Consider the following 21,172-nt stretch of genomic DNA (forward strand, 5'->3'; position numbering starts at 1 on the left):
ATTGGGCACTGCGGAACCCTTGTGGCGCCATATAAATAAAGGATAATAATAATAATAAATAATATAATATATAGCAGTACGGTACAGTAGGCTACTGCTCTACCTACCTCTGTGTCGTCAAGTATACTATCCATCCATACCTGTGGTGCATTTTAGAAAAAAACATGTCTCGGCAGAGCAATCTATAAATCCATAATTTTTCAGACAGCAACAGTGGGTATTGTAATAGTCACCCAATCCATCACTTTTATAGGGTTACATGCACCCACATGCTACAGCCTGTCTTAATAATTTTACTGTCACGCTGTGTGTGTTTGTGTTTTTATTTGGGTATTTTTTGTTGTTGTAGAACTACAGGTACCAGCAAGCCCGTTATTTCCCCGCCTGCTGGTACTTGAGGTTCTCCAAGTACCAGCAAGCGGGGGAGGCTTGCTGGGCCTTGTAGTTCCACAACAAAAAAAACAATATTCTTTTTTTACACACATGGCTATCAGCCCGGCACCCACCACCCAGGGGTGCTGGGGACAGCCTCGGGCTTCACCTCTGGCCCTTGGGTGCCTCGAGGGGAGGAACCTCTTGATTTAAGGGGTCCCCACTCCTCCAGGGAACCCCGGCCAGGGGTGACTAGTTGGAGGGGTAATGCCAGGGCCGCAGGGACCTACATAAAAGTGTCCCCCGGCTGTGGCATTATCTCTCTGGCTAGTGGAGCCCGGTGCTGGTTTTAAAAATATGGGGGACCCCTACATCTTTTGTCCCACGTATTTTTGGAACCTGGACCGTTCTAAGAGCCCGGTGCTGGTTGTCTAAATACGGGGAACCCCTGTCCATTTTTTCCCCCAGTATTTAAATAACCAGGACCGGCTCAAAGAGCCCGAGGCTGGTTATACTAAGGAGGGGGGACCTCACGCATTTTTTTTTAACCCATGCAGACCCTTCTCCTTTAAGTTAATGGAAGCCCTGGACAACAAAATTGCATTCATGTCCTCCTCCCTCACCCTTCCCAGTCCCAAACACTCATTTTTTTTTTCTTTAAAAATGTATAATATATAACAAGAACAATGAGCAGGCAGGCAGCGGGCATTGGCGGCATCGGACTGAGATAGAAATTAGTGGTGGAGGGCTGGGTCAGTTGATTGTGGGAGAGTTTGTAAGCCATTGGCGGTGGCAGCGGGTATCGGCTCAGAGGCAGTAGCGGGCATTGGCTAAGGGTCATCGGCAGGATTCGGCGGAAATTATGGCTGTAGTGCCTCACTAGCCACTGACCTCACCGCACGCCACTGTGGGACAGATGTAACATGCAGAGAGAGGTAGATTTGGGAGGGGGAATGTCCTAGCATAACTGTTAATTGCAGTGTAATACTGTAATTCAGCTGTGCAGCATTTGTGGCTAAATGTCAAAGAAGCCAGTATTTACCCTGCATGCAAAACAATAAATGTATTTGAACATACCTCCCAACTATACCAATTTTTGCAGGACAGTCACTTTTTTGGGGAATGTCCAGCTAACCCAAACAACCCCCCCCCCCCCCCTGTGGGGGCCGCAGTGTCCCATAGTCATGTGGAAGGGGGGGGGGGGGTGGAAGGCTCCCTGTAGCTTGTTGCTCTGCAAATATGCACATTGTGGGTAATTCAGACCTGATTGCTAGGGTGTGTTTTTTGCATCCCTGTAATCAGGTAGTTGCCGCCTACAGCGGAAGGGAAAATTTGCTGTGCAGGTGTGTGATCACATGTGCACAAGAGCTGCACAGCTCAGCACTTACTCAGCCATTGAGGTGACGTCACAAATCCTCCCACAAAACGCCCGGTCCCTCCAGGGTTTTTCCGGACACTCCCTAGAAACATTCAGTTGCCACCCACACAAACACCCTCTTCTTGTCAATCTTCTTGTGATCTCCGGACCGTCGCACTTACGCATTGTGGCGCATACGCATGTGCAGTGCAGACCTGATTGCCCGCTGGGTGAAAATAAATTGAAGCGATCTGGTCTGAATAAGCCTCAATGTCTATTCACGGGAGACAGAGGGGCTGGGGCATGGCCAGCAGCTCACAGAGCACCTATAATGACAAAAATGGGAGACATGGCTCATGATCGCGATATACCTGCGAAGGTACGCCCTCTACTGATTGACAGGCAGAGGCATTCGCATTTTCTGCGGGGCACCCGGAGAAAATGTAGGCACACGCACAGGATGGACCCTGCGTATATGCCCCCATCCTCTTCATAGTTTTTGCGGTTGGAACGCGTATTACGATCCAAACTGAATTAGGCCCTATGTCTTATATACACGAGCAGTGTGAAAATGGGGGTAATTCGATGGGGGTAATTCCAAGTTGATCGCAGCAGGAATTTTGTTAGCAGTTGGGCAAAACCATGTGTACTGCAGGGGAGGCAGATATAACATGTGCAGAAAGAGTTAGATTTGGGTGAGTTATTTTGTTTCTGTGCAGGGTAAATACTGACTGCTTTATTTTTACACTGCAAATTAGATTGCAGATTGAACACACCACACCCAAATCTAACTCTCTCTGCACATGTTAAATCTGCCTTCCCTGCAGTGCACATAGGTGGTCATTCCGAGTTGTTCGCTCGGTAATTTTCTTCGCATCGCAGCGATTTTCAGCTTAATGCGCATGCGCAATGTTCGCACTGCGACTGCGCCAAGTAAATTTGCTATGCAGTTAGGAATATTACTCACGGTTTTTTCATCGTTCTGGTGATCGTAATGTGATTGACAGGAAGTGGGTGTTTCTGGGCGGAAACAGACCGTTTTAGGGGCGTGTGGGAATAAATGCTACCGTTTCTGGGAAAAACGCGGTAATGGCTGGAGAAACGGAGGAGTGTCTGGGCGAACGCTGGGTGTGTTTGTGACGTCAAACCAGGAACGACAAGCACTGAACTGATCGCACTGGCAGAGTAAGTCTCGAGCTACTCAGAAACTGCACAGAGATGTCTTATCGCAATATTGCAAATCTTTCGTTCGCAATTTTAAGATGCTAAGATTCACTCCCAGTAGGCGGCGGCTTAGCGTGTGCAATGCTGCTAAAAGCAGCTTGCGAGCGAACAACTCGGAATGAGGGCCATGGGGGGTAATTCTGAGTTGATCGCAGCAGGATTTTTGTTAGCAGTTGGGCAAAACCATGTGCACTGCATTTACGAACAGATGATTTTTTATATAAATTTTAAAATGTTAGTAAATGTGTGTTTTTTTTTCAACCTGGAAGCCCAACATCGATTAAGATCGATCTTAAATAGACCCCTGGGTTTTAAGGATAACCATGGTTGAGTCCAATGGTTAATTCACATTGACCGAAGTTCTAATTAAGTCACCTGTGCTCAAGCATGATATCCTTAAAATCTGGATTGCAATGACAGCATTTGGGAACTATGCCTAAGGGTTTAATTTTTACATTTATCCACTGACAATAAATCTACCTACAATATCCCTGTAACTGTTATGATTACAGTATTTCACTAAATAATTTAATTTGCTGAACCTTCTGTAAAAAGAAATATTAAGATGCTGTAATTCCCAGATGCAGCAAATTTGTTAGCTAGTGGGCAAAACCATGTGCACTGCAGGGATGGGGGGGGGGGCAGATATAACATTTGCAGAGAGATTTAGGTGGGTTATATTGTTTGTGTGCAGGGTAAATACTGGCTGTTTTGTTTTTACACTGCAATTTAGATTTCAGTTTGAACACACCGCACCAAAATCAAACTCTCTCTGCACATATTATACACCCCCCCCCCCTGCAGTGTACATGGTTTTAGCTAATAAATTTGCTGCTGTGATCAGATCTGAGTTAAGCCCTATGTATTTGGCACTGGCAAAGGGTTAGAGGCCTTGCTGTAGAGCTCACACCTTTCTTATCATGCATTGTAATATTTCCTGTGTCCTGATGTTGTGCTCTCTGCTCCATCCAAGTAAACAGCAATGTAGCGTGGCTATCAAAGAGCGTGAAGATTGCAGATTTCCTGGGATTAATGCTAAAGAATGCTATTATAGAGGCTGCTGCTTTAATTCAAGTGTCACTGGGGTTAAATGGTGTTTTTAACCTTAAAAACACAGGTAGAGTATACAGTACAGTGGTAGAGTGGGAGCATGTAGTGCTATTGATTACAGATTTGATGGAGCTTAAACATGGATAAGGTCCATAGCTATAAGAGTTTATCTTGTGTATCCTTTATTCTTAGTCATGGTCAGATAAGATTAGAAAATACCATTTATGTGGAAATTTCCTGTTAGCTGTTTTAGCTAAATTGCACCAGTTAAAAAAAAAAAAAAAAAAACTAAGCTGCTGTAATTCCTGGATGTTTCCTTACTGCATCAACAGGAAGTGACAAGAAACAATGTAATGTGGAACCGTACAGCAGAAGGGATTGCGGCTACCCCACAATAAGTGCAGCGGAATGTAAGAAGAGGAATTGTTGCTTTGACTGCAGCATTCCCGGGGTTAACTGGTGTTTCTTCAAGTCACAAGGTATGGAGCTGCTGTATAGTTACTGGCAAGTCAGTAGTTGTATGATGCTCACACCCAGGGCCGGATTAACAATGGGGCGGATGGAGCTGCAGCTCCAGGCCCCCCATTGCAAACAGGCCCACAGGAGACTGACAGCCATGACAGGAAAATAACTTTTTCCTGTCACAGACTGTCAGCGACTGTCCTCTCTCCCATGCCCCGACGCCAGCACTCTCACCAAGAGCCACAGGACGGTGCAGGCAGTGTGGTGGCAGCATCTCTCCCCCAGTCTCTCCTTCTCCGGGGTCCTGACTGATCCTGTCACTCACAAGCTCCGCCCCCTCAGACTACACGAGGAGCTGCTGCTGCTGCATGAAGCCTGGTAATTGTAAGTTGTACAATGGCTTCTGGATAAGTAGCATCGACTGCTTTGTGTGTGTAGTGTTTGTGTGCATGTAGTGGTGTGTATGTATGTACATGTGATGTTGTGTATTGTATGTGTGTTTGTGTGTACTGTATGTCTGTGTAGTGTATGTGTGTAGTGTGCACTATGCACTATGTGGTGATGTGTGTGTACTGTCTGTGTGTATATGTGGTGGTGTGTGTGCGTGTACTGTGCATGTGTATATGCATGTGTATATGCAGTGGCGTGTGTGTATGTATGTATGTATGTATATATATATATATATATATATATATATATATATATATATATATAGTGGTGTGTGTAGTGATGTGTTTGTGTACTGTATGTGTATGTAGTGTATACTGTGCGTGTGTATATGCAGTGGTGGTGTGTGTACTGTGTGTGTATATGTGGTGGTGCGTGTTTGTTGTGTGTACTATGTGTGTGTATGTGGTGGTAGGCAGGGATAAAAGTGAAACAACAAATGAATACCTAGCGCTTATCAAGGCATCAAAACTGTTTGGCCAATCGCTATATTATTGTATGTAGAATTCTCATGTAATGCTGCAGTACTGTGATGCCAGGGTTAAGTAACAACAAAAAAAGGTAATAGGAATACTTAGGGCGTGCCATAACATATTTATTAAAAATGAATATTACTGTACATACACATTATGCATACATAATAACAATACTGTAAGTCATTAAAAATATATTAAATGAACAAGACTTGTCTTATTTCTAATCATTAAGGTTACCCAATAATCGATGGTATCCAATCCTAAAAAGTGCCAAATAGAAGTTTAGTTTCAACAGTTGTATTCTGATAAAGTTAGTGCTTGTTTATTCCAGCAATGTCAGTCTCTGGAGGGGGGGAGCCTGACTGTACGGCACAAATAGGTAAATGTATTATAGCCGCACGCATCATGCCGCTATAACACTTCCTGCGTCGCCTCATTACTGAGGCGAAGCAGGAAGGGACATCAACAAGATGTATTAACATCTTGTCTGCCGAAGCGCTCCCCCCTCCGGTGATGTACCCCTGAGCACACAGCGCGTCAGCTCAGTGCTGACGCGCTGCGTCTCCTACCCGGCCGGCTCCTCTGTGCATGCGCAGGAACTCGTTACTCAGGTGAGAACTTCAGCGCAGTCCGGTGCCGGCACCCGCCACAGGCAGCGACAGCTCTGTACCTGCTGTAGTGTATGGTGCAGGTGTATGACACCTGCAGCTGTCCAAATCGACAGCTGCAGGTGTCGGAATGGTCAGCGATGCTGACCGTTCATATATTGCCCGCGCATATCCGCCTGCTATGTTTTAGATAGCCGCACCGCAGCCATCATACATGGGGGAGAAGAGGTATAACGCACATCATGTGCGCTGATACCGCTTCTCCCCCATATTGCCAGATCATACATTTACCCAAAAAAGAGCACGGCGCTATGCTCCACCTCCTAGATGTTACACTTATCCCCACAGCAATGATGTAACGGAATAACTTTTACGCTGACAAAAGGAGGTCGCCGGGGCTCTGTATGTAACGTACCAGCGCTATGCTCCACCTTTGATGTTTGTAGTTATTGTACAAAGTTACTGTATATCCAAGATGCTATTAACAAACATTAGGAATGGAGAAGGCCAGCAGCTGTTAAAGTACTTTACCCACGATGCTGTGGGGATAAGAGTAACATCTAGGAGGTGGAGCATAGCACCGCGCTCTTTTTGAACCGTACAGTCAGACGCCCTCTCTCCAGAGACTGACATTGCTGGAATAAATAAGCACAACTAACTTTAATGGAATACAACTATTGAAACTAAAATTCTATATGACACTTTTTAGGATTGGATACCATCGATTAAGGATTTCTGTCCATAAACCCTTATTAGGTAACCTTAATTATTTGAAGATAAAAGGAGTCTTGTTCAATTGTTCAGTTAATATATTTTTTATGATATATTGTTATTATGTGTGCATAATGTGTATGTAAAATAAATTTTTTATAAATTTGTTATTGTGCTCCCTAGGTATTCCTGATACCTTTTTTTGTTAGGGGTTAAAGTGTATCAGAACGGGGCAGAACTGCGTTTCCGTCAGTTGTATGTGGAATAAGCGGCACTGCTACCATGGGCATTTATTATGTGTATAAGCGGCATTGATACTGTGGACGTTAACATGTATGTAAGTGGCACTGCTACCACGGACATTTATTATGTGTATAAGAGGCACTGCTGCCACGGGGAATTATGTGTATAAGGGGCATTCCTACCGTGGGCATCATTATGTGTATAAGCGGCACTGCTATTTACAGGGGGTTTCCTTTTGTTTGTTAACTTTCACATTACACTGTTGATATAAGTGAAGTGGAGATGGCAATTAAGGTGACTGAAGGAAGGCCACACCCCCACACCACTGATCATGCCCCCCACACCACTAGCCACACCCCATGTGGCGGTGCACAATTAGGCCCTTTGTAAATTTCAGCTCCAGGCCCATGTGGACCTTAATCTGGCACTGCTCACACCTGTTAAGCTGGATACACACAGAATGCCCTACACAGGGGGTGAAATGAGCGCCCCCCCCCACCCCTCGTACGCTCAGTACACATCACGCTGTGCTGAGCGGGGGGAGAGATGTGTGCTGAGCAGTTCGCTCAGCACACATCTCTCCCCAAAATCGGGCCGTGAATACGGACCTTTAAACTGGATCCACACTTAGATTATCTGTCCAATTTTTTTTTTTTTCTAGTTGAAACAAAATTATGCTAATATGTGGCAGCAAATGACAATTGACCATTTGCTCACAAACACTGGAAAACATCCAAAAATGGTCATTTAGATAAATTGGTTAAATCCATTTCATTTAGCTAATTTATCCAAACTACCTTTATTGTATCTTTGTGGGTGAATGATGTGTGGGTCAGTGTTGAGGGTGGTGGAGGAGATGGGTAATAGGCACAGCAGGGTGTGGACAGTCAAATAGTGTGCTTAGAGGTTCAGAGTCATTGTATGAGACTCTGGCAAAAGTGACTTGATGAGTCTGGTGTCCATAGGGTGGGACGCACTAACCTTTTTATGCTATTGAAATAGTTCTCCTCCTGACCGACGCAGTTCCTTGCTCCGAGGTTGGTGTATTGTCCTGTTGCAGCGCCTCTCCACTGTGGTCACAGTGAGCTGTGTGGTGTTGCTGGCGCATGCCAATCTCCCCCCAACCTCCCTCTGGCATTTCAGACCTACGTACGCATGATGGGATCTTGTATGATATGCGCGTGTGCTGTAGAGATGAAAGTGGCGGTGAGGAGGCAGATCGTGAGATGGGGAAACTTTGTGGACTGTTAGCGAAGGGGAGCACTGGGCAATCTGAGTTGCAAAGAGGGCAGCAGAAGAGGTTATTGCATGTGCACTGGTGACAGGTCCATCCTTGGTGGCTAGCCTCAGTGGTAAAGGGGTACATGAGCTAGTGTCCCTTGGTCAGCCATGTACCATGGCCACCTCCCTACCTCCTATATATTCTCCCTAATCTGTCACTTTGTTACGGTCTGCTGCTGGCACTGGTGTATCGTCCTGCAGATGCCGTCTCCGCCCATTGCTGTGACTTCCCCCAGAGTTAGCCACACAGAGTGACAGATCTGGGAAAATATATAGGAGATCATTACTTTCACTTGCAGCCTACCTTATTTTTTGCAGCCTAGCATGCTCCTGACCCCTTCTCTCACTAATACTTATACAACATTCATGAACTCATCTTAAGGTTTCTTTATTATTCAGTCACACTGTCTTGGATCCAAACCATTTCCTGTGGCATTGCAGTCAAACAATTGAGCTATTTACCCTTGCATAGAAAGGTATAATCTAAGCTAGAGAATTCTATTTGGAGCTCACCTTGTACTTTGTGAAGAAATAATCAGCATTGTGGCTGAGCAGATATATGGAGTGTGTGGCTGCACACTGCATTGATCTGCTGAGTTGCAATGCTAATAATATTTTTTTGCAAAGTACCAATAGCTTCATATAATGTTCACAATTTTTATGCAGGATCAAGTAGCTCAATGGGTAGGGTGTTATTCCTGGGTTATATAGCGCTGGGGTACCAGTGTAGCTTGCACCAGTTGTTATAACACGGGAGAGTCCAATGACAGAAGAGACGGTCTCGGGCTGCGGGAACGGCGCTTCACTGGCGCCTGCTGTGCTGAATAATTACCCGACTTCCAAGCTTTATGAGTCCACGCCTCCAAGTGCCGTATGCAGACACCACAGTCACGGTTGTGTTCTCCCGATCTCCGTTTAGTCCACGGATATTACCGCTAGATGATGGTATATTTTGGGGCTGCAAATAAGGCTGGTATAAGGGTCCAATGACTCTCCCGTGTTATAACAACTGGTGCAAGCTACACGTAAGGCTCCAGTGTGGAGCGGTTATTTTGCACAATATCATCTCCTTTGCCAAGTGGCAGCATATTGAGGAATTCCAATATATAACCACTTATAAATATGTTATCTACTACATGGGTGCGAATTACAGCTGGTAAATTGATTTTTTAATCCAATATATGGACTGATTTTTATTTTTGAAAATTTCTCTGTGCACAGAGTTTATCTAAGATCCACCTCCTATAGCTATGCAAATATATTGTTAGTGATTTTATTTGACCGGTCTAATAGTTTATTGTAAAGTATATATATATATATATATATATATATATATATATATATATATATATATATATATATGTAATAAAAAATATAGAATATATGAAATTATTTATTTGTTTTTATTGAACTTTGAGCCATATCATACTATTTATAGCGCAAGAGGAGATTAGTTCAGTGAACTGATAAAGTGCAAGGTGATAAAGTACAAGCCAGTCTGCTCCTAACTGTCATTTTTCAAACCCAGCCTGTGACATGGCAATTAGGAGCTGATTGGGTGGTACTTTATCACCATGCAAATTATCATTTCACCAGGTTTAATAAATCGTCCGCTTATTCATTTATGTACGAGTAGTTAGAAGTAGAAGAACTCTAACAGAAACCACTAAGCTCATCTACAGCCACACCACACTGTATATGCCCAATATCACCTGATTTTAGGCCTGGTTTGTTCTTGGATGTGAGACCACCTGGGAATACCAGGTGCTGTAGGTAGTTTTATACTACCAACACCGTTCTCTTGATGCATTCTATTTTGAAACTTATTCATTGATGTTGAAGTTAGAAACAGCAAAAATCATCTACAGCCGCATCACACTGGATATGTCCAATCTCATCTGATGATGGAAGCTAAGCAGTGTTGTGCCTGGTTTGTTTTTGGATTTCAAGTCCTGCCTTCTGGTTTGGCCACGGCACCTCGGATATTTACCAAGGTCATGGCCGTGATGACGACCCTTCACCATCAGAGAATCAGGATCCTGCCAAATCTGGACGACTTGCTGATCCCGGTGAACTCCCAAGAGGTTCTCCACAGTTATCTGGAACTGGCGGTCCAATTCCTACAAGTCCACGGGTGGCTCATCAACTGAAAAAAGTCCTCGCTGGTCCCTGCTCGGAACATGGTGCACCTAGGGGCACTGCTGGACACACACAGCCAACAATTGTTTCTGTCACCAGAGAAAGTCCTGAAAATTCAGGACAGTATCTTTCTCTCTCGCCCAAGAGTGTTGATACACACGGCGATGCAAGTACTAGACCTCATGGTGTCGGCTTTCGATATGGTAGAGTACGCTCAATTTCATTACCGCCCTCTGCAGAGGTTAATCCTCTCCAAGTGGGACGGCCTGCCTCATCGGATAATGTCTCAAATGATCTCCTTGACTCCGGAGGTTCGTCTGACACTGAGCTGGTGGCTACAGGACCAACAGTTGAGCAGGAGCCATCCCTTCTGGATCTACAACTGTGTCCTCCTGACAATGGATGCCAGTCTTTTGGGCTGGGCCACGGTGTTGGAGCAACACTTTCTCCAGGGTCGGTGAACCAGGGAGGAATCTCTCCTCCTGATATACATTCTGGAATTGCAGGCAGTGTTCAATTAATTGACACTGGCCCTGCCTCTAGTACAGAACAGGCCTGTTCAAGTACAATCTGACAACGCCACCACGGTAGTGTACACAAATCATCAAGGCGGCACTCGAAACTAGGCGGCACTCGAAACTGCATGGCAAAGCTGGAAGTATCAAAAATCCTCCGTTGGGTAGAATGTCATCTGACAGCAATATCGGCAGTGTTCATTCCCGGAGTCCTCAACTGGGAAGCGGATTTCCTCAGTCGTCAGGACGTTCACGCTGGAGAGTGGAGAGGCCGCAGCAGAAATGTCTGCACTGGTGTCAGTAGGTGACTGAGGCAGGGATGACTGGGAGATAGTGGGTGACTGAAGCATGTATGAGTGGGAGATAGTGGGTAACTGAGGCAGGGGTGACAGGGAAAGTGTGTGACTCAGGCAGGGGTGACAGGGAGATAGTGGGCAGCATATCTCTGCCTCACTGCAGCAGCACATTCCTGCTTCAATGACAGCAGCACATCCCTGCCTCGCTGACAGCAGCACATCCCTGCCTCGCTGACAGCAGCACATCCCTGCCTCGCTGACAGCAGCACATCCCTGCCTCGCTGACAGCAGCACATCCCTGCCTCGCTGACAGCAGCACATCCCTGCCTCGCTGACAGCAGCACATCCCTGCCTCGCTGACAGCAGCACATTTCTGCCTCGCTGACAGCAGCACATTTCTGCCTCGCTGACAGCAGCACAGCACTGCTTCGCTGACAGCAGCACATCACTGCTTCACTACCAGCAGCACATCCCTGCCTCACTGGCAGCAGCACATCCCTGCCTTACTGACAGCTGTATATAGGGCCTAATTCAGACCTGATCCCTGCTGTGCATATTCACACAACAGGAGATCAGGTCTGAAGTGCGTGTGTGCTGGTGCCGCAGTGCACCGGCACATGCCAGAGATGCGATCAGCATCTCTGCCCAGTGAGCGCCTCTGCCTGATTGACAGGCATAGGCGATCACTGGGCAGGAGGAGTCGGGCCAGCGGCGTTGTGCCGCCATTTTGGGGGCACAGTCCGGACAACGCAGACATGACCGGACCGTATGGGGGCGGGCCGTGACGGCTGCGTGACCCGGACAGCAACGGGCCTTATTTACTAAAATCTCAGATAAATTTTATGGCATTTATGTGCAGTCTAGTTTGCACAGTTGATAGAGTGTTGATCTTGCACTATCAATGTAAGCCTCACATAGGTTTGATACACATGTAAGTTTGTTTTTATTTTACTACATTGTGGTTTGTGGCTCTATACCATGTAATGCATGTCTTTTAACAGTAGTCAAGTCTTCCAATGTGCTTGTTAGTGAAACCCAATAGATAGCTTTATTTTATTTTGTTTCTTCAAATATTGAATGCATATGTCTTTATAACTTTTTTTTTTTTAATATATATATATATATATATATATATATATACATTTTTATTATAAGATTTTCAATGACACAAAACCATCCAAGTTGCAGATTATGGATTGTGAAGGACAAATCAACCATATAAACAATTTAAGCAATTTAAATTGCATGCAGGTAGTAGAATATCAAACTCCTTGGATGAGAGTTGGTCGTAATAAACTAGGATAGAAAAGAATACAGTAGAAAATAAGATTTTAAACCGATCGGTAAATCTTTTTCTCGTAGTCCGTAGAGGATGCTGGGGACTCCGTAAGGACCATGGGGATAGACGGGCTCCACAGGAGACATGGGCACTTTAAGAAAGACTTTAGTTCTGGGTGTGCACTGGCTCCTCCCTCTATGCCACAGTTAGAGAAACTGTGCCCAGAGGAGACGGACAGTATGAGGAAAGGATTTTGTTAATCCAGGGCAAGATTCATACCAGCCACACCAATCACACCGTATAACTTGTGATAAACTACCCAGTTATCAGTATGAAAAAACAACATAGCATCAGTGCAGGACCGATGCAACTATAACATAACCCTTATTGAAGCAATAACTATATACAAGTATTGCAGAAGTAGTCCGCACTTGGGACGGGCGCCCAGCATCCTCTACGGACTACGAGAAAATGATTTACCGGTAGGTTTAAAATCTTATTTTCTCTAACGTCCTAGAGGATGCTGGGGACTCCGTAAGGACCATGGGGATTATACCAATGCTCCAAAACGGGCGGGAGAGTGCGGATGACTCTGCAGCACCGATTGAGCAAACATGAGTTCCTCCTCAGCCAGGGTATCAAACTTATAGTATTTTGCAAAGGTGTTTGAACTAGAGATGAGCGGGTTCGGTTTCTCTGAATCCGAACCCGCCAGAACTTCATGTTTTTTTTCACGGGTCCGAGCGACTCGGATCTTCCCGCCTTGCTCGGTTAACCCGAGCGCGCCCGAACGTCATCATGACGCTGTCGGATTCTCGCGAGGCTCGGATTCTATATAAGGAGCCGCGCGTCGCCGCCATTTTCACACGTGCATTGAGATTGATAGGGAGAGGACGTGGCTGGCGTCCTCTCCGTTTAGAATTAGAATAGATTAGAGAGACACTTCATTTACTAATTTTGGGGAGCATTAGGAGTACTCAGTAGTGTACAGTGCAGAGTTTTGCTGATAGTGACCAGTGACCACCACTTTTATTTATAATCCGTTCTCTGCCTGAAAAAAGCGATACACAGCACACAGTGACTCAGTCACATACCATATCTGTGTGCACTGCTCAGGCTCAGGCCAGTGTGCTGCATCATCTATTATCTATATATAATATTATATATATCTGTCTGACTGCTCAGCTCACACAGCTTATAATTGTGGGGGAGACTGGGGAGCACTACTGCAGTGCCAGTTATAGGTTATAGCAGGAGCCAGGAGTACATAATATATTATATAGTGAGTGACCACCAGACACTCAGTGCAGTTTATTTAATATATCCGTTCTCTGCCTGAAAAAAGCGATACACACAGTGACTCAGTCAGTCACATACCATATCTGTGTGCACTGCTCAGGCTCAGGCCAGTGTGCTGCATCATCTATATATATTATATATCTGTCTGACTGCTCAGCTCACACAGCTTATAATTGTGGGGGAGACTGGGGAGCACTACTGCAGTGCCAGTTATAGGTTATAGCAGGAGCCAGGAGTACATAATATTATATTAAAATTAAACAGTGCACACTTTTGCTGCAGGAGTGCCACTGCCAGTGTGACTAGTGACCAGTGACCTGACCACCAGTATATAATATTAGTAGTATACTATCTCTTTATCAACCAGTCTATATTAGCAGCAGACACAGTACAGTGCGGTAGTTCACGGCTGTGGCTACCTCTGTGTCGGCACTCGGCAGCCCGTCCATAATTGTATATACCACCTAACCGTGGTTTTTTTTTCTTTCTTTATACATACATACTAGTTACGAGTATACTATCTCTTTATCAACCAGTCTATATATTAGCAGCAGACACAGTACAGTGCGGTAGTTCACGGCTGTGGCTACCTCTGTGTCGGCACTCGGCAGCCCGTCCATAATTGTATATACCACCTAACCGTGGTTTTTTTTTCTTTCTTTATACATACATACTAGTTACGAGTATACTATCTCTTTATCAACCAGTCTATATATTAGCAGCAGACACAGTACAGTGCGGTAGTTCACGGCTGTGGCTACCTCTGTGTCGGCACTCGGCAGCCCGTCCATAATTGTATATACCACCTAACCGTGGTTTTTTTTCTTTCTTTATACATACATACTAGTTACGAGTATACTATCTCTTTATCAACCAGTCTATATATTAGCAGCAGACACAGTACAGTGCGGTAGTTCACGGCTGTGGCTACCTCTGTGTCGGCACTCGGCAGCCCGTCCATAATTGTATACTAGTATCCAATCCATCCATCTCCATTGTTTACCTGAGGTGCCTTTTAGTTGTGCCTATTAAAATATGGAGAACAAAAATGTTGAGGTTCCAAAATTAGGGAAAGATCAAGATCCACTTCCACCTCGTGCTGAAGCTGCTGCCACTAGTCATGGCCGAGACGATGAAATGCCAGCAACGTCGTCTGCCAAGGCCGATGCCCAATGGCATAGTACAGAGCATGTCAAAACCAAAACACCAAATATCAGTAAAAAAAGGACTCCAAAACCTAAAATAAAATTGTCGGAGGAGAAGCGTAAACTTGCCAATATGCCATTTACCACACGGAGTGGCAAGGAACGGCTGAGGCCCTGGCCTATGTTCATGGCTAGTGGTTCAGCTTCACATGAGGATGGAAGCACTCAGCCTCTCGCTAGAAAACTGAAAAGACTCAAGCTGGCAAAAGCACCGCAAAGAACTGTGCGTTCTTTGAAATCCCAAATCCACAAGGAGAGTCCAATTGTGTCGGTTGCGATGCCTGACCTTCCCAACACTGGACGTGAAGAGCATGCGCCTTCCACCATTTGCACGCCCCCTGCAAGTGCTGGAAGGAGCACCCGCAGTCCAGTTCCTGATAGTCAGATTGAAGATGTCAGTGTTGAAGTACACCAGGATGAGGAGGATATGGGTGTTGCTGGCGCTGGGGAGGAAATTGACCAGGAGGATTCTGATGGTGAGGTGGTTTGTTTAAGTCAGGCACCCGGGGAGACACCTGTTGTCCGTGGGAGGAATATGGCCGTTGACATGCCAGGTGAAAATACCAAAAAAATCAGCTCTTCGGTGTGGAGGTATTTCACCAGAAATGCGGACAACAGGTGTCAAGCCGTGTGTTCCCTTTGTCAAGCTGTAATAAGTAGGGGTAAGGACGTTAACCACCTCGGAACATCCTCCCTTATACGTCACCTGCAGCGCATTCATAATAAGTCAGTGACAAGTTCAAAAACTTTGGGTGACAGCGGAAGCAGTCCACTGACCAGTAAATCCCTTCCTCTTGTAACCAAGCTCACGCAAACCACCCCACCAACTCCCTCAGTGTCAATTTCCTCCTTCCCCAGGAATGCCAATAGTCCTGCAGGCCATGTCACTGGCAATTCTGACGAGTCCTCTCCTGCCTGGGATTCCTCCGATGCATCCTTGCGTGTAACGCCTACTGCTGCTGGCGCTGCTGTTGTTGCCGCTGGGAGTCGATGGTCATCCCAGAGGGGAAGTCGTAAGCCCACTTGTACTACTTCCAGTAAGCAATTGACTGTTCAACAGTCCTTTGCGAGGAAGATGAAATATCACAGCAGTCATCCTACTGCAAAGCGGATAACTGAGTCCTTGACAACTATGTTGGTGTTAGACGTGCGTCCGGTATCCGCCGTTAGTTCACAGGGAACTAGACAATTTATTGAGGCAGTGTGCCCCCGTTACCAAATACCATCTAGGTTCCACTTCTCTAGGCAGGCGATACCGAGAATGTACACGGACGTCAGAAAAAGACTCACCAGTCTCCTAAAAAATGCAGTTGTACCCAATGTCCACTTAACCACGGACATGTGGACAAGTGGAGCAGGGCAGGGTCAGGACTATATGACTGTGACAGCCCACTGGGTAGATGTATGGACTCCCGCCGCAAGAACAGCAGCGGCGGCACCAGTAGCAGCATCTCGCAAACGCCAACTCTTTCCTAGGCAGGCTACGCTTTGTATCACCGCTTTCCAGAATACGCACACAGCTGAAAACCTCTTACGGCAACTGAGGAAGATCATCGCGGAATGGCTTACCCCAATTGGACTCTCCTGTGGATTTGTGGCATCGGACAACGCCAGCAATATTGTGTGTGCATTAAATATGGGCAAATTCCAGCACGTCCCATGTTTTGCACATACCTTGAATTTGGTGGTGCAGAATTTTTTAAAAAACGACAGGGGCGTGCAAGAGATGCTGTCGGTGGCCAGAAAAATTGCGGGACACTTTCGGCGTACAGGCACCACGTACAGAAGACTGGAGCACCACCAAAAACTACTGAACCTGCCCTGCCATCATCTGAAGCAAGAAGTGGTAACGAGGTGGAATTCAACCCTCTATATGCTTCAGAGGTTGGAGGAGCAGCAAAAGGCCATTCAAGCCTATACAATTGAGCACGATATAGGAGATGGAATGCACCTGTCTCAAGTGCAGTGGAGAATGATTTCAACGTTGTGCAAGGTTCTGATGCCCTTTGAACTTGCCACACGTGAAGTCAGTTCAGACACTGCCAGCCTGAGTCAGGTCATTCCCCTCATCAGGCTTTTGCAGAAGAAGCTGGAGGCATTGAAGAAGGAGCTAAAAGGGAGCGATTCCGCTAGGCATGTGGGACTTGTGGATGCAGCCCTTAATTCGCTTAACAAGGATTCACGGGTGGTCAATCTGTTGAAATCAGAGCACTACATTTTGGCCACCGTGCTCGATCCTAGATTTAAAGCCTACCTTGGATCTCTCTTTCCGGCAGACACAGGTCTGCTGGGGTTGAAAGACCTGCTGGTGACAAAATTGTCAAGTCAAGCGGAACGCGACCTGTCAACATCTCCTCCTTCACATTCTCCCGCAACTGGGGGTGCGAGGAAAAGGCTCAGAATTCCGAGCCCACCCGCTGGCGGTGATGCAGGGCAGTCTGGAGCGACTGCTGATGCTGACATCTGGTCCGGACTGAAGGACCTGACAACGATTACGGACATGTCGTCTACTGTCACTGCATATGATTCTCTCAACATTGATAGAATGGTGGAGGATTATATGAGTGACCGCATCCAAGTAGGCACGTCACACAGTCCGTACTTATACTGGCAGGAAAAAGAGGCAATTTGGAGGCCCTTGCACAAACTGGCTTTATTCTACCTAAGTTGCCCTCCCACAAGTGTGTACTCCGAAAGAGTGTTTAGTGCCGCCGCTCACCTTGTCAGCAATCGGCGTACGAGGTTACATCCAGAAAATGTGGAGAAGATGATGTTCATTAAAATGAATTATAATCAATTCCTCCGCGGAGACATTGACCAGCAGCAATTGCCTCCACAAAGTACACAGGGAGCTGAGATGGTGGATTCCAGTGGGGACGAATTGATAATCTGTGAGGAGGGGGATGTACACGGTGATATATCGGAGGGTGAAGATGAGGTGGACATCTTGCCTCTGTAGAGCCAGTTTGTGCAAGGAGAGATTAATTGCTTCTTTTTTGGGGGGGGTCCAAACCAACCCGTCATATCAGTCACAGTCGTGTGGCAGACCCTGTCACTGAAATGATGGGTTGGTTAAAGTGTGCATGTCCTGTTTTGTTTATACAACATAAGGGTGGGTGGGAGGGCCCAAGGACAATTCCATCTTGCACCTCTTTTTTCTTTTCTTTTTCTATGCATCATGTGCTGATTGGGGAGGGTTTTTTGGAAGGGACATCCTGCGTGACACTGCAGTGCCACTCCTAGATGGGCCCGGTGTTTGTGTCGGCCACTAGGGTCGCTAATCTTACTCACACAGTCAGCTACCTCATTGCGCCTCTTTTTTTCTTTGCGTCATGTGCTGTTTGGGGAGGGTTTTTTGGAAGGGACATCCTGCGTGACACTGCAGTGCCACTCCTAGATGGGCCCGGTGTTTGTGTCGGCCACTAGGGTCGCTAATCTTACTCACACAGTCAGCTACCTCATTGCGCCTCTTTTTTTCTTTGCGTCATGTGCTGTTTGGGGAGGGTTTTTTGGAAGGGACATCCTGCGTGACACTGCAGTGCCACTCCTAGATGGGCCCGGTGTTTGTGTCGGCCACTAGGGTCGCTAATCTTACTCACACAGTCAGCTACCTCATTGCGCCTCTTTTTTTCTTTGCGTCATGTGCTGTTTGGGGAGGGTTTTTTGGAAGGGACATCCTGCGTGACACTGCAGTGCCACTCCTAGATGTGCCCGGTGTTTGTGTCGGCCACTAGGGTCGCTAATCTTACTCACACAGCTACCTCATTGCGCCTCTTTTTTTCTTTGCGTCATGTGCTGTTTGGGGAGGGTTTTTTGGAAGGGCCATCCTGCGTGACACTGCAGTGCCACTCCTAGATGGGCCCGGTGTTTGTGTCGGCCACTAGGGTCGCTAATCTTACTCACACAGCTACCTCATTGCGCCTCTTTTTTTCTTTGCGTCATGTGCTGTTTGGGGAGGGTTTTTTGGAAGGGACATCCTGCGTGACACTGCAGTGCCACTCCTAGATGGGCCCGGTGTTTGTGTCGGCCACTAGGGTCGCTAATCTTACTCACACAGTCAGCTACCTCATTGCGCCTCTTTTTTTCTTTGCGTCATGTGCTGTTTGGGGAGGGTTTTTTGGAAGGGACATCCTGCGTGACACTGCAGTGCCACTCCTAGATGTGCCCGGTGTTTGTGTCGGCCACTAGGGTCGCTAATCTTACTCACACAGCTACCTCATTGCGCCTCTTTTTTTCTTTGCGTCATGTGCTGTTTGGGGAGGGTTTTTTGGAAGGGCCATCCTGCGTGACACTGCAGTGCCACTCCTAGATGGGCCCGGTGTTTGTGTCGGCCACTAGGGTCGCTAATCTTACTCACACAGCTACCTCATTGCGCCTCTTTTTTTCTTTGCGTCATGTGCTGTTTGGGGAGGGTTTTTTGGAAGGGACATCCTGCGTGACACTGCAGTGCCACTCCTAGATGGGCCCGGTGTTTGTGTCGGCCACTAGGGTCGCTTATCTTACTCACACAGCGACCTCGGTGCAAATTTTAGGACTAAAAATAATATTGTGAGGTGTGAGGTATTCAGAATAGACTGAAAATGAGTGTAAATTATGGTTTTTGAGGTTAATAATACTTTGGGATCAAAATGACCCCCAAATTCTATGATTTAAGCTGTTTTTTAGTGTTTTTGGAAAAAAACACCCGAATCCAAAACACACCCGAATCCGACAAAAAAAATTCGGTGAGGTTTTGCCAAAACGCGTTCGAACCCAAAACACGGCCGCGGAACCGAACCCAAAACCAAAACACAAAACCCGAAAAATTTCAGGCGCTCATCTCTAGTTTGAACCCGACCAAGTAGCAGCTTGACACAGCTGTAGTGCCGAGACCCCTCGGGCAGCCGCCCAAGAAGAGCCCACTTTCCTCGTGGAATGGGCCTTGACCGATTTCAGTAACTGCAATCCAGCCATAGAATGCGCTTGCTGAATCGTGTTACAAATCCGGCGAGCAATAGCCTGCTTTGAAGCAGGGGCACCAATCTTGTTGGTTGCATACAGGACAAACAGCGCTTCAGTTTTCCTGACTCTAGCCGTCCTGGCCACGTAAATTTTCAAAGCCCTGACCACATCAAGTAACTCGGAATCCTCCAAGTCACGCGTAGCCACAGGCACCACAATAGGTTGGTTCATATGAAAAGATGAGACCACTTTTGGTAGGAATTGAGGACGGGTCCGCAATTCCGCTCTATCCACATGGAATACCAAATATGGGCTTTTATGTGACAAAGCCGCTAATTCCGACACTCGCCTAGCCGAAGCCAAGGTTAATAACATGACCACCTTCCACGTGAGATAATTTAACTCCACTGTTTTAAGTGGTTCAAACCAGTGTGATTTTAGAAAACTTAACACCACGTTAAGGTCCCAAGGTGCCACCGGAGGCACAAAAGGAGGCTGAATATGCAGCACTCCTTTTACAAAAGTCTGAACTTCTGGAGGAGAAGCCAATTCTTTTTGAAAGAAAATGGATAAGGCTGAAATCTGGACCTTAATAGAGCCTAATTGTAGGCCCAAATTCACTCCAGTTTGTAGGAAGTGAAGGAAACGGCCCAGATGGAATTCTTCCGTAGGAGCATTCCTGGCCTCACACCAAGAAACATAATTTCGCCATATACGGTGTAATGTTTTAACGTTACATCCTTCCTAGCCTTTATCAGCGTAGGGATGACCTCAACCGGAATGCTAGGATCCGGCATTCAACCGACATGCCGTCAAACGCAGCCGTGGTAAGTCTTGGAACAGACAGGGCCCCTGATGCAACAGGTCCTGTCTTAGAGGGAGAGGCCACAGATCTTCTGTGAGCATTTCCTGCAGATCCGGATACCAGGTCCTCCGTGGACAATGAGGATTGTTCTCACTTTTCTTTGTCTTATTATCCTCAACACCTTTGGTATGAGAGGAAGAGGAGGAAATACATAGACCGACCGGAACACCCACGGTGTCACTAGGGCGTCTACAGCTACTGCCTGAGGGTCTCTTGACCTTGCGCAATACCTCTGTAGCTTTTTGTTGAGCCGGGACGGCATCATGTCTATCTGTGGCAGTTCCCACCGACTTGTAATCTGTGCAAAGACTTCCTGATGAAGTCCCCACTCTCCCGGATGTAGGTCGTGTCTGCTGAGGAAGTCTGCTTCCTAGTTGTCCACTCCCGGAATGAACACTGCTG

At 46.5% G+C, this 21,172-nt stretch overlaps 1 long non-coding RNA gene across 1 annotated transcript in view; it reads left to right on the top strand.

The window, feature by feature from the left end:
* Positions 1–21,172, top strand: part of LOC135037383 (uncharacterized) — a 137,415-nt gene that overhangs the window by 4,442 nt on the left and 111,801 nt on the right. The window contains exon 2 of the long non-coding RNA XR_010231938.1: positions 4,336–4,482. This is a non-coding gene — a long non-coding RNA (uncharacterized LOC135037383). The remainder of the gene's footprint in view (positions 1–4,335; positions 4,483–21,172) is intronic.

Source organism: Pseudophryne corroboree, unplaced genomic scaffold (assembly GCF_028390025.1).
Source record: "Pseudophryne corroboree isolate aPseCor3 unplaced genomic scaffold, aPseCor3.hap2 scaffold_672, whole genome shotgun sequence".
NCBI classification, from domain to species: domain Eukaryota; kingdom Metazoa; phylum Chordata; class Amphibia; order Anura; family Myobatrachidae; genus Pseudophryne; species Pseudophryne corroboree.